This window comes from Crinia signifera, chromosome 6 (genome assembly GCF_055691185.1).
Source record: "Crinia signifera chromosome 6, ASM5569118v1, whole genome shotgun sequence".
Taxonomy (NCBI): domain Eukaryota; kingdom Metazoa; phylum Chordata; class Amphibia; order Anura; family Myobatrachidae; genus Crinia; species Crinia signifera.
Window position 1 is genome coordinate 133,278,877 of NC_139222.1, and position 11,039 is coordinate 133,289,915.

General features: G+C 41.9%; 1 long non-coding RNA gene across 1 annotated transcript; it reads right to left on the minus strand.

Moving 5' to 3' along the window:
• Positions 1-4,792: 4,792 nt before the first annotated feature.
• Positions 4,793-10,761, minus strand: LOC146007076 (uncharacterized). The gene is made up of 3 exons (XR_014444232.1): positions 10,625-10,761; positions 6,391-6,473; positions 4,793-4,811 (listed from the first exon to the last, which is right to left on the minus strand). It is a non-coding gene; the product is annotated as an uncharacterized LOC146007076 (long non-coding RNA).
• Between the last annotated feature and the right edge of the window lie 278 nt (positions 10,762-11,039).

The window sequence follows — 11,039 nt, forward strand, 5'->3', positions numbered from 1 at the left end:
CAATATACTACAGCGCCACTATTATCAGCATATGTTCATGATTCAGAGACCATCTGTTATCCTAAAAGTCGCGCGTATACAAAGCGTCATCTAATGTTTATGTTAATGTGTGCATTCTCCTGAGGATGGAAAAGGTAACATGGAGATGCAGTGAGAGATGTGGAGATGCAGATTGTGATAGGAGTTAGGGTGTTGGGGAGATAGTGAGACAGGGGGGAGGCAGAGGGGGAGGTACTGAGGGTGACAGAAGAGGCAGTGGGTGACAACAAGGAGAGACAGAGGATGACAGGGAGAAAGAGATGTGAAAGGCAGAGGGTCATGAGGAGAGGTAGTGGAAGACGGTAGGGAGAGGGTGAAGGGGAGATGGAATGGATGATATATAGGGGGCACTAGGCTGGATGGGAAGGTGCAGTGTAATGGAGGGGGCTGGAAAAGGGGGAAAAACTGTGCTAAATGGGGGAAACACGTATTGGACTGCATGGGGGAGGGGGTTTTCTAGTGGCGTGGCAGTTGGTTGGTTGTGGGAGGGAAGGGGGATACACTGGGATGGGAGGGTGAGTGAGATGGAGGGGAATACTTTGTGAATTTGCCACTGTGCAGCATGTTAGGGAGTAGGGAGATAGGGGTGGGAGTGGGTGATCACTGTGGCTGAACTAGCTTGAGGGGGTCTAGGCAGGGTGTAGTGAAATTACCCCTAATTTAGCAACCCCCTACACTACAGTTTTGACTGTCCCTGAAACAGGTGGGTGGACATATCAGCAAACATTTAACATGAGGAGATGTTGGCAGGGCTATTACAGAGCTCTGACGGGCTCCAAGACAAGACGGGTGGTTGGGGTCATAGTCACACATGGGGATGCCGATGGCTGTTTATCCAGGTTACAAGGGTGGAGTAAAAGTGCAGCAGCCTCTCTCCCTTCCCTTCTCTTAATACCTTGTGCTTCCTGGGCTCGGTGGGGACTGCTTTATCCTGGCGTGCTCTGCGCACTGCTTCATCATCCACTTGCGGCTCTGCTCACTGTTCAGAAGGGTGGGTGGGACTCAGGTCCTTGCTGGGCTCATGAAAACCGTCCTGCTTACTTCCTATTTCCCCCCAGCGCGGCGGTGCAGACGGGATGGGAGCATCAGGACGACAGCTGAAACCTGCAGTGCAGTTGCCGGACAGGAACCTACCACATGCTGCCTCCCTTTGCCTGGCTCCTACTTCACGGCGCTGCATGGAGCGCCGCTAACCACACCAGGCTCCTTCCCCACAGCACAAACCCCACCGGCGGCTTTTTAATAAATTAATGAAACTACCGAGGGTGCAGGGGACTGCTTGCTGTTCACAGGCCCCCCCAGCCGCCGGGCCCCATAGCAGCTGCACCCCCTGCACCCACGGTAGTTCCGCCACTGTTACAATGTAAGCACACCAGTTCTTCCTGCATCTAGAAAATAGCTACAGAAAGAAGATCTTCAAGATCTTCAGCTTGGGAAAAACAAAAGTGCTGAAGGGAAAATAATAGCAGAAAAATATCTCAAGTGACACCGCCATTATAAATGAAGTATTGTTTCTTTGGGACACTCTTATTTTAACTTTTATTAAAGGCGATACTTCATCAGGGGATTAATGAACCAATTCTAGAATAATTTGGAAAAAGTAAGTTAAATTCTGTTGCTGTGGCTCAGTCAGGTTAAATGGAGATGAAAGAAAAGAGAAAGCGCACATTTGTAATATGTTTAATTTTACAATGCTTGTGGGTATACAATATTTTTTATTGTTCCATTATCTGCAGATATAGAGATTGTCTGTTTTGTAGACTCTAGAACACGCAACATATAATTGTCCCTTGGCGGGATGCGCCTATGGGCTTCTTAGCGCGACCCCTGCTGCCCCCCACTGACCCCCGGCACACCGCGATGACCCACTGTCGACCCCCCCTCACTTTTTTACCAGGCAGCACAATGCTGTGCTGGCCAGACCAGTGACCTCTTCCTCCCTAGCCCCTACAGCCCCATGCGCTAATTATGTGTGCGGTATCCGGCGATGTGCTTGTTGCTCATTTGCAGCTGTGAAATAACCAAAGCTGGTGATACGCTATAGAAGCCTATGGGCTTCTTACCGCCACCCTCGACATCCCGCACAGTCCTGCGCCGCCCCGCATGAACCCCTGCTGCCCTGCACCGACCCCCCCTCATTTTTGTCCGGGCAGCACAATGCTTTGCTGGCCAGACCATTGGCCTCCTCCACCATAGCTCCTACATCCCCTTCCAGGTGCAGGGAGGAGGAGGCGGAGCCATGCCCGACAGCCAGCAGGCGGGTAAAAGCCAGTAGCTGGGTAAGGGAGGGGGGGGGGCGCTGGGGACCCGCCGCACATTGCTGGCCACAACGCAAAGGACAGCTCTTAGCGCAAGAGCTGTCCTTCATGATAATTATCGCATATGTACGTGCATATGTAATAATTATGTGTGCGGTAGCCGGTGATGTGCTTGTTGCACATTTGCAGCTGTGAAATAAATGTGTTGTCCATTTTCTAGATCTATTGCTAACTGAACAACAGGTGGACTTCGTTCATGAACGGGAAATGAAAGAATTTGCCATAAAGCTTCATTGCTGCTTATGTATCTTCTAGCCTGATACTGTGCAATTTATATATTATATATATTATATATATTTATATAATAGTATGTATATAAAAACATGCACGTATACCAATGCAACGTGTCCAAATTTCAAAGCAATCGGTGAAGAACTTTCAGAGATTTAGGATTTTGAACCAACGAACATTTGTATTTTTATTTATATAGATCAGTGTTTTTCAACCACTGTGCCGTGGCACACTAGTGTGCCTTGAGCTGTTGTCAAGTGTGCCCCCAGATCTAGAGATGCCCAAACCAGTTTACAGCCACCACCAGTTCAAATGTTATTTACTGGTCTCTTCTTTTCATTTAAAGGGCCAATGTATTTTATTTGTGTTACCTGTGGGGACCAGTGTGATTGTTTTTTATATGGGGGCAATAGGTTTGGGTTTTTTCTGTGGAGGCCAATGTGTTTTGCCCTGTGGGGATCACATGGTGTGCCTTGGCAATTTTAAAATCTTATTTAGTGTGCCGCAAGGTAAAAAGGTTGAAAATCACTGATATAGATTCTCTAATTTTATTTTTACAAATGTACAGTAGTCTCACTCATCAGATCAATGCACACATTGAATTCATTTAAGACAGCTAGAACTAGTAAGGAAATCACCCAATATATACTTAATTGAAGCCTTCTAACACCTCCTAAGGAGTAAAAGACAACAATTACCTATTTTGATAATGTAAATAATAAAATGCTTAATACTTTCCCCCACCTAGTGCTAATGTAAGCAAAACTGCATTTACTACTAATTTTACTTGGGTCCCTTTCCTATTTCTATCTTTTCTTTTCATTAACTTCACGCACATGCACCACAGTGTTTACAGCACTCACTCAACAGACACTCACATCCTTATACAAACAACAACTAGTCTGCCAGTGGCAAGTACATCGCATGCATCACAATATAATACACACCACTTGACAAGTTCCAAAGCTTTTTTTTACCAAGTAAAAAGCAAAGCAGACGTAAATGTGTTAAAAGGAAATTGTAAATTATCTTCATTATACCCTCCAAGGGATTGTTCAAAGCATTACAACAATGCAATTTAAGTAACATCTACAAAAGCCAAGATTCATGAGCAATCTACAATAAACAAAAATACTGTATCTACAAAATACAAAAAAACTAGACACAAAACTCTGTGGACAACAAATGCCCCCCATTGTTAACGCCACCCCACGATGAACGGCAACCCGAAGCATGGCGAGAGCAGCGAGCCCGCGAGGGGCGGCGGTACGCATCCTCTGACCTTTTCATACCCCCACTATCCACGTCAGCATGGAGTTGATATTTTATAGTGTGGCAAGCACAGCGAGCCACCGAGCCCGAAGCGTGGCGAGCGGACGCGTAATACCTGTGAAGTAATGCGCGTGTGCTCGCCACGCTTCGGGCTCGGTGGCTCGCTGCGCTCGCCACACTATATAAAGTCAACTCCACGCCGACGTGGATAGTGGGGGTATGAAAAGGTCGGAGGACGTGTACCGCCGCCCCTCCCGGGCTTGCTACACTCGCCACGCTTTGGGTTGGCGTTTATCGTGGGTTGGCGTTAACAATGGGGGGGCATTTGACCCATCAGGGTTGGGAAACAATAAAAATTGGGGTCTGAGGGCCATTTAACATTGGGGCCAATGTAAAATCGGGTCTCAGGGACCATTTTACATTGATTCCAATGCAAAAATCGCGTCGTTCGCATCGCATGCGATTTGGTTGCATGCGATGCGATCGACGCGATTTCGGGGGGTCCCGATGGACACAATTTTTATCGCTGGCGCCGTGCTGGGAAACAAGTACCTTTGAACGTACTGTTATTTAGAAACCCGAATGTGAGGATAAATATGAAAGTGGCACAATCAGCCTATATTTTATATGCATAGTTATAAATAAACTCGTTAGGACAGTATTGGTTTTATGAGAAATTAGGATATCCACAATAGTTAGGTTAGAAGAATGGATATAGTTATCCACTAATGTTGTCTTAATGTTGTCCTAAGTCTACCTGTACACAAGTGGGGAGAGGGGGCACCTTCTCATACCTCTTGATGACTTGATGTTAAGTCTTTAATTTCTTCTTGTGTTTCTGTAATATCTAATTCTAAATCCAAGGTGTTCTGTCTGAACTCATTTGCCATTATCCTCAGTACGTTGTTTTGCTTTGTAAGCCGTTTCTCTTCAGAAAGCACTCTGTTAGTTCTGTTGAAAGACTTACATTTTAGATATCTATAAAACTTCTTCAGATATTTAAGCAGTATTGTGTAACAATGAAAAATAAAGCAACAATCTAGAAAGTCATCTACAGCCTGCATTAGACACCTAGGGGTATATTTACTAAAGACCATTTTTGTTTTTGTTCTCAGTTGATGCTCTGTCTTTTGGTTGATTTTGTGTTTCAGGTATTTACTGCAGTCAAAACGGACTAAAAATCTGCTGAAATAGAACTTTGCACTTCAATAGAATTAAAATAGATCCATGCCCACAACACTTTTTAGTTCTAGTCCTAACTCATATTTACTAAAAGTCAATTTGTAAATCAATCTAAAATCAATTTTTAATAGAACCATCAGAAACAGTTCTTTTTTCATGTGAAATTGTCCGAAACTCCAATATGATGGAAAACATGGTAGAGAAGCATGTGGGGCATTCTGGCTGCATAAATCATGGCTTATCAAGGTACAGCAATGCTGTGTCTGTGTGTAATACCAGTACATGTGACTTGTTTGGACAATTAGTAATTCTTTTGTCGATTTTGAGTCCTTTTTCAGTCCCATTTGAGTTGATTGTAAGTCAATTTTTATGTTATTCAGGATGAAAAACACATTTTGAACTTCAAATAGAACTTCAAATAGAAATAGAAACCAATGCACCATCGACAGAAGAATGGAACTTAAATATGAAAATCTTAGTAAATGAGCTATTTCTAATAGAAACACAGCAGTTGATTTTGTGGGGATGTTCTAGCCAATTTTTAAAGTTGCCCAAATTGACATTTAGTACATATACCCCTTCTTGCTGGTAACAATGCTAAATAAATCACCATAGCTACATTTGAACAACTGGTTGTCACAGTTCTGTTCCTATAATTGCAACTTATATAGATCAACACACTTGTACAAGTTAACAAGTGTGCAATTAAAATAAAATATTTATTTGATCTTAAATAATAATTAATACAGTTTCCATATTTTGTACTTAACATGGGTCTAGTCTTAAAGCAATACATCTGTGTTTATCTTCTCCTGAATATCATGGTGTTGTTTTTTTGTCAACCTTTTGCTTGTGACGACCTTTTGTCAATGTCGACAGTTTGCCTGTCCAACTATGGTTGACTTATTGACTGTAGACCTAATTACTGTCGGCCTGTCAACCAGAACCATTCAACTCAGTCCTGCAGTTAGAAGTAGAGTCGGGTACATTTGAATTGTGTGGCCAAAAAAATACCAATCACATCTTTATTCTCAGTTGCATAGGGGTTGTGATATATTAACCCTTTGAGGGCCAAATTAATTTGTCAAAATAGGTGTGAACATTGCCAAGCAAACATTTGTATTCATCATAATGACCTGCAATGTTTACTTTATATAGAAAATATAATCTTGTTTTACACATTTTTTTAATTTGAATTTATATAACCAATGTGAACGATGTAAGTGGATATTTTGCACATCTCTCACTGAGATGTTGGCACGCAAATAACTATGGGCAATGTGTTCTTTGTCATTTTTAATGCCTGGTCTAAACAATTGCAATATATTTGATCAATATGAATTCAAACCTTTGTTTGAGCAGTGCGAGATCCATGTTGTAATTGTCAATTTTCAGAGACATTCTGGCATTTTCTATCACCATTGTATAAATCTGCAAACAATCATCAATTAATTATAATCATTAAATACATAGAATAATATAGAAAAAAAGCCATGCTTTCTTATGAAATTAAATTTATTGTCATTGAAGACTGGATACAATTATGTATTAAGATGGCATTAGTTACTGCCACCCAATAAATTATTTAACAACGCAGAAGGTTAAAAATGCTATAATTTGGCCTGTGTGCTGAGCTTGGGGCTACTAGAGTATGTGGTGTTCCACACTCACACGTAGGTAGGAGTGAATGGTATAAATAAAATAACAGAAAATGGTTGTTATGTCTGCACTGTATACTGGGTGCAGTGTGCGTGTATGTGTGGTGTGCACGGGCCCATCGGCCCATGGCAGAAATTGAGTGGTGTCCATTTTTCTGGCAATTTTAGCATTCACAGTGGGAAAAGCATCAGGTTGATGGCTGCTCCACTATTATCCCAGAGACCTGAGCATGAGCAATGGACTCTGGCACTGCACTTGAGTCTACTAATACCTCTTGTGCTGAGTCTACTGCGCAACCAGCTAGAGAGGAGAGGGCCCATATGGAGACTGCACATGGGCCCCCTCCTACAGAAATTTACAAATCTCTGATACCACTTTCACATATACACCCCAGCACCAGCCTTGTTCCGACCTCAGTCTATCAACTGAGCTTCAAAATCGGTTTCAACTTGAGCCCCTCTCAACACACTATACGGTGGACCTGGAAAATTCCCAGGTTGGACATGTTTGCCCTGGTGTGTCACACCAAGAACGGAGCTTTTTTTTAGGGTTCCCATGCTGTGTTTGCCCATATGTGCTGTGGCTGACCCACTGGTGCTTCTACTGGCCCACTGTACCACCTGCTGCATCATTTATCCACTGGTGCTGATGTATGGCCCCACTGTGTCTCCTTTAGCAAATGCAGTACTGCTAAAGGTTTGTGTCCTGCTCCATCTGCCCCAATGAGGACTTTTCTGCAAGTTCTCCCTGCCATGTAGTTGATGTCATTTGTAAGCGCACAAAACAGCCAACCATAGCGGTTCATTTACAAAGATAAGAGTTCTATTTCAGATGGAATGTTGCTATTGGCAACCAATCAGAATATCCTTATTTAGTAGCACCTTCTAGAAGATAATAGATGAGATCCAATTAGTTGCCCAGAAGCAAAATCCCATCTGAAATAGAACTCCCATCTTAGGGCCTTATTTTGGTTCACTCTTTCTGACAAAATCCTTCTTAGATGGACAAAACCATGTGCACTGCAGGTGGGGCAGATGTAACTTGTGCAGAGAGAATTAGATTCGGGTGGGGTTTTACTTCAAAGTGAGATCTATATTGCAGTGTAAAAATAAAGCAGCCAGTATTTACCCTGCACAGAAACAAAATAACTCACCCAAATCTAATTATCTCTGCACATTTTACATATGCCCCCCTGCAGTGCACATAGTTTTGTCCATCTCAGAAGGATTTTGTCAGAAAGAGTGAACCAAAATAAGGCCCTTAGTGAGGAAATCACGTAGACTGATCACTCCAGGTCTAAAAAGCTGGGTTGCATCCATTCACATTAAAAATGACCTGGTTTGATCACAGGAAAAACCCTGGTCCCTATCAGGGAAACAGGTCAGGGTCTGTTCACACATAGCCAGTTCCCAGATTGAGGCATGTGCACAGGCAAAAACCTGGGTATGAAAGGGATAACTTTTACCATGCGTTGTCCATAGATAATTCATTATAACTTGTATGTCAATCAAAAATATTAATATGATAAACCATAGTTCACAATATACAAATAGCCGTGTAATATAATTACATTTCAGGCTTTCTTTATAAAATGCATCATAGCCATTTAGTGCAGTAATTATGGATTAAGATGCCTCTTTAATTATAATTTATGTATGAGCAATGCCAATGTTTTATAATAGTCCACAGCTCATTTCCATGTGACTGTGACTCTGGGAGCAATATTATTTCCCTTGCTTTGTTTGACATGCAGATTACAATATTGTAAAATCATTAAATAGATGATTACTAATTATGAGATCAATTGGCAAGCATCAGTGTTTAATGATTCAGTCTGGAGGGTGTGGAATTTCAGCACTGTATCAATTCACATCTAATACCTTGCTAAGTATGTATATACATTTATGGGTGAAATATAATAGGATGAGAGAATCAGAAAGTGAGAGATTTGGTAAGAGATCTCCAGTTTTTTTTAAAAGCGGCAATCATTTACATTGCAAAATCAAACTGGTTTTGCAGTGTTAATGATTGCCCCTCTAAAAAAAGGTAGGTTTATTTCAAAATCTCTCACTTTCTGATTCTGTCATCCTATTACATTTCACCCAAAGTGTAATTTTTGAGAATAAAAGCTAAAATATAGTCAAACTGTAGTAGACATTAGGGGATACCGGGATAAGATGCCCTTGGTCAGAAGATCGACAAAGACTTCCCAAAGCAAAAGGATCCTGACACCTTGTAGGTAAGTATATTAACCCTCTCCCCTTATCCCCATAACCCCCTTTACCTGCAATATAACCCTTCCCTCCCTCTCTGTAGCACCTAACTGTTACTGTTCCCCCTTAGTGCCTAACCCTAACCATTCTCCCATAACTTTCCCTTCTTAGTGCCTAACCATAACCCTCCCCACCCCCAGTCTAACCATAACCCACCCTGTAGTGCTTAATTCTAAAGTCCCCTCTTCCCTGGCACCCTAACCCTAATCCCCCCATCTAACATATTTATATTCAGGATAATGTTAAGCATGTCTCCTCTTAAATGTCTCTTTCCAGTGTAAACATGCCTAATTTGGCTAATCTGTCCACCTGTCCATTATTTACTCAGGAGTAGATTTATCAAGCTCGGTGAAGTGATAAAGTGTCTGGTTTTTATCATCGCCCAATCAGCTCCTACCTGTCATTTTTCAAACCAAGGGCCAGATTCTCTAAGCTTCAAAAGTGATAAAATAGAGAGTGATAAACAGCCAGCCAATCAGCTCCTGCCTGACATTTTTCAAACACAGTCTGTAACATGGCAGGTAGGAGCTGATTGGCTGGCTATTTATCACTCTCTATTTTATCACTTTTGAAGCTTAGAGAATCTGGCCCCAAGCCTGTAACTTTACAGTTAGGAGCTGATTGGCCGGTGATAAAAACCAGACACTTTATCACTTCACCAAGCTTAATAAATCTGCCCCTCAATCCCTTTTATTAGCTTGGTTGCCCTTCTCTGGACTTTCTCCAGTTCTATAATGTCCTTTTGGAATGTGTGGCCCAGAATTGCACTCCAAATCCTAGATGAGGTCTCACTAGTGCCTTATAGAGTGCCATAAGTCCATTTTCGGCCCTAGTTTCCATGCCCCTTTTTTTATACAGGCTAGTATCCTGTTGGAATTAATGGCTGCACGCAGATACACTGAGCATGCAGATACATTTACATGGATTACAAGCAGTACAGATGTAGCAACACTCATAGATGCTGTGATGCGTATGCATTGGCATGGCAAGCTGGGCCGCGAATGTGCAAACCCAATTGCCGATAGAGTTGATGAGAAGATGGGAAGTTGCCCATAACAACCAATCAGATTCTTCTTATTTATTTAGCCTCTTCTAGAAGATAATAGAGGGAACCTGATTGCTTGCTATGGGAAACATCCCATCTTCTTATTAAATTTACCCCTTATTTGGCCAAATGTGCAAACCCTGGGATATTTATGAAAGACTAAACCTCCTTGGGGTTACTAACGTTACCCTCTCCAGTGCTAGAACATAACACAACAAATATCCACTATTGCACCTTGTACCTACTTTGGGAAGTTCCTCAATCTGCGAGCAGCAGTACACCAACTGCCCCTACCCTGCATATGGCATTTACTCTAAAGGCACCAGTCAGAATCTCTATTTGTCGTATTTGATACTCTATTAACACCTATGCATGGGTGACTTAGATAATATGGATACCTATTCATGGGTGGTCTACGTGAAACAAATTTCTGCACGGGGTGACATAAATTAATGGACTTCATATTTGTGATATATTTGATATTGGCACATTCACATGGATACCGTGGGTGATATTGAAATCTGTTGATGGGTGACAGAGCTAATATGGACAGCTGATATGGACATACTGTAGTACATTTCATATAACACACTTGTTATACCCACAGACTGTTGGAGATGTTTGCTGTCTTCTTGCATCTCTTTCCAAGCAGGAAATTGCAGACAGTTATTTTTCACATATTCTTCAATTTTCTTTTCCATTGCAATGTTTGACTGCTCCAGGAGACGACAATGCCCCACAAAGTCAGACAGTCTTTCATTAAGCTGTCTCATTGTCCCCTTAGGATCATCTACCATGAAGCCAGTATCCACTGACATGGCGATATACTGTTCCATGCTGAAATTAAGAATATTGTTAGTACCATGCATTCATTAGCATTCTAGTCATTTACCTTAAAATTTAAAGTGGAATGTTATAGAGCATTGTGAAACCCAACCTAATACTGTTGTTATTATTGCCTAACCTGAAGTGCTTCACAAATGCCATCAATTGCTTCCAGTCTTTTAATGTATTGTAAAA